A 3472-nucleotide genomic window follows, 5' to 3' on the forward strand; every position below is an offset into this window, starting at 1 on the left:
GCTGAACCGTATGAAAGAACTCACTGATGCCCATATCGGCCACGATCCTGGGACAGAGATGTCACCGATCAGAGGGCATGGATTTAAGCAGAGGATGAAGTGGTTCAGAGGGATCTGAGGAGGAGATTTCTCACTCAGAGGGTAGCTGAAATCTGGAACTCACTGCCCGAGGTGGTGGTGGAGGCAGGTCCCTTCACAACATTTACGAAGAGGATGAGCATTGAAACTGCGGAGATACAGTCGGCTGTGAACCAAGTGCTGATAAATGGGACCAGTGTAGACAGTGAGTGGATGGTCAGAACAGGTATGGCCGACCAAAGGCCTGTTTCTGTGCTGTTTGATCCACCACTCCGGACATGCTCAATTAACGATGGTGGCACCGCAAGGCATTGATTGCAAAACTCCACACCCCTCTCCAACCTAAAATAATCCATACTGAACCCCTTTGTCACCATTGGAAGTATCTGTTTCTGTCAAGGTAGCATTGAGATTGGTCACTTTTGCTGAATAACTGGCAATTGATGAAGTTCCTGTGTCTTCCATTAATGTTGCTGCCTTACAGCAAAACTAACCCTCTCACAGTGTCACAATCAGTGATTAAATCCCGCATCAAACACTGTGCTTTCAACCCTGCACTTGAACCATTTCACTGAGGTTCTGTAGACACAATCCCTGCTCTCTGCATATGTGATCACATCTCCCCTGCTTCTGACATTTCAAATACCCTCAGAATGGTTTTCTGATTCAGTCTGAAGGTTATGGTACATTCAGCTCATCGTCAGACCTGACAAACCATGTCTTCCCACAGCTGGTTCCACCTGTTGGTGTGTCCTCTTTCCTCCACCTCCAGGGAAGCTGCATCTCCACACAAGCTCCTCACTTGAGACGACTGTCTATACCCGTGACAAAGGAAATAACATCTCTGTCACTCTATTCCAGCTGCTACCACCATAAAAGCATAAAAGCCAGGACCAACAGGCTCTGGGACAGCTTCTTTCACCAGGCCATCAGACTGATGAACTGACGCTGACTTGAATGTACTCTATATTACATTGTCTGTTTTAATTATTATAAACTCTTATAAATTACTATGATTGCACGTTGCACATTTAGATGGAGACATACTCCTCATGAATGTATGAAATAAAGTCAATTCAATTCAATTCCTGATTCTGTGCCTGACCTGCTCGCCTCTGGGTATCCTCCGTCAACAAGCTTCTTCCTCAGTCACCTTCTGTGAGTTCACACAAACAAAAAATAAATAAATAAAACGATCTATTAAACAGCTCCTGTACCCCTTTACCCCTGAACATGTTCTTCTGTTAAAACTCTGTCCTGAGCCCCTTCCTGATTCCCTTTCCCTTTCAGACTCCCGATATGCCAGCATATCCGAATTCACTGTAAGGACATTTATACCTCACAGGAGGATGTAGAAACCCGTGTCCTCTGATGCACAGGTCACTGACACACCCTCCCCCTTCCCAATCTGCACTCGCAGCCCATGACGGAGACCGCTGTCCTGGACTCTGGGGCTCTGTAACACACAATCTTGTAACTCATAATCTTGTGAACAGCAAGCTTAGACAGTCATTAATATGAAGAGAGAATTGTTGTTTCCTGAAAGGACACGCGAGCTAAGCTGTCTGATCCAGTTCACCAGATCATCCCTTGTTTACAACTTAGTTTGTCTCGGTACCCTCCTCCCTGTATCACGGAATGTCCAATCATCCCATTTTCTCGCAACAGAACCCAACACGCTTACAACCCCACTCCCACGCTCCACTGATAACCTCTACCCACACACACGGACAGATCCCCTTCACCCCTTGGAGAACCACAAGGAATTGATCCCACAGCCCGGGCTCGGTCGCAAAGTTAAAACCGGGGCTGAGGAGTGCCTGGAGCCCACAGCCACCCGGCAGAGCTTGGGCCAGGCCCTTTCTCACTGCTACCGGCCCCCGATTTACACAAACCCGACATCGGCCCCGGCTCACCGCCGCTCGGAGTTGCGAGGCTTAGTGTCGGCAGCGCGCCTGCGCGTCTCCCTCTGCTCAAGACACTGGCCGGGGGTCCCCACAGCGCCACCACTGGCCGGAGCCGGAGGGACAGTGCAGAGAGCTCGGCCGTTCGGCTGTTTCACGGGGACACGCCGAACTCTCCATCAACTCCATCCAGCTGGAATGTAATGACCAACAAATATAATTCCTGTCAGTGATTAGCCGTCTGAGTGATTCGATGACTTTTAGAGGAAGGGGTATCCATGGTCCACATTGTCAGGCTGTTAGTTTACCAGGAGACAAAGACGCTGCCTGAGGAACTCAGTGGGTCGGGCAGCATCTGTGGAGGGAAATGGACCGTCAACATTTCGGGCCGACACCCTCCCTCTGGACTGAGAGTGGACGGGAAATAGTCAGAGAAAAGAGGAGAGGGGTGGGGATGGAGCAAGAGCTGGGGAGTGAGAGGTGGATCCAGGTGAGGGGGGAGGTGGAAGGTGGAAATAGTGACAAGGGTGGGAAGTAAGTGGTTGGACCAACACGGTGCTGCAGAAGATGGAAATTAATTCCACAGAGGATTAACAAAGAGGTTAGAGAGTATTTGTTATAAAGCGTGCAATGAAGATGCACCAGACTAATCCCTGGAGTGGTGGGGTCATCATATGAAGAAAGATCAAATGCGATAACTCTTTCATTTAGAGAAGCGAGGACTGAGAGGTGAACACACTGAAATGCACAACATCATTACCGGTTGAACCAGAGATCCCAGTCTCTGAAACATGGATGGACTTTCCGGGACTGAGATGAGGGGAAATGTCTCCACTCTGAGGATGGTGAATGTTTGTAAATCCCCTCCACAGAGGGTGGTGAAGACTCAGTGATCGTCCTCACATAAAACAGAGAAAAGCAGATGTGTGGAGACCGAGGGGAATCGAGGAAAAGAGGATCGGGCAGAAGTTTGTGGCTAAGAAGGGAGAGCAGCCGCCATTTTGTTGATGGTTAGAAGGGCTGAATGGCCTCCTGCTGCTGTTTCTCACTTAATGATTCAGTGTTCCTGATCAGTGAGGCCGGAGGAATGTGAATAGAAATTAGTGTTTACTGACATAGACTGATTTAAATGAAACCTGCACATTTCCGGTTTGGGTCTGAATTCAGTTTCTGACCAGGATGGGAATCGAAACTCTAACTCTGAGCGCTCTGTGACCTAGGGCTGGAGGGAACGGGACCGGGGAAGATATGGTGGGAAAAACTAAATACGTATCTGGTTTAAATTTGGAAATAATATAGGGAAATAATAAAATAATGTGGGAAATGCGGCGGTGGGAAGGGCAGGGTGTGAAGGGCGAGGAACAGTCAACGGGTGACGTGAGAGACCCTCCACTCGTCACGTGATCCCGTTTTACCGCAGATCGGAAGCATCTTCGGGTTTGTTTCCGAGGCTCCGCCCACCGCCTGATGACGCATTGCGCATGCTCACA

Source organism: Hypanus sabinus, unplaced genomic scaffold, assembly GCF_030144855.1.
Source record: "Hypanus sabinus isolate sHypSab1 unplaced genomic scaffold, sHypSab1.hap1 scaffold_62, whole genome shotgun sequence".
Classification (NCBI taxonomy): Eukaryota; Metazoa; Chordata; class Chondrichthyes; order Myliobatiformes; family Dasyatidae; genus Hypanus; species Hypanus sabinus.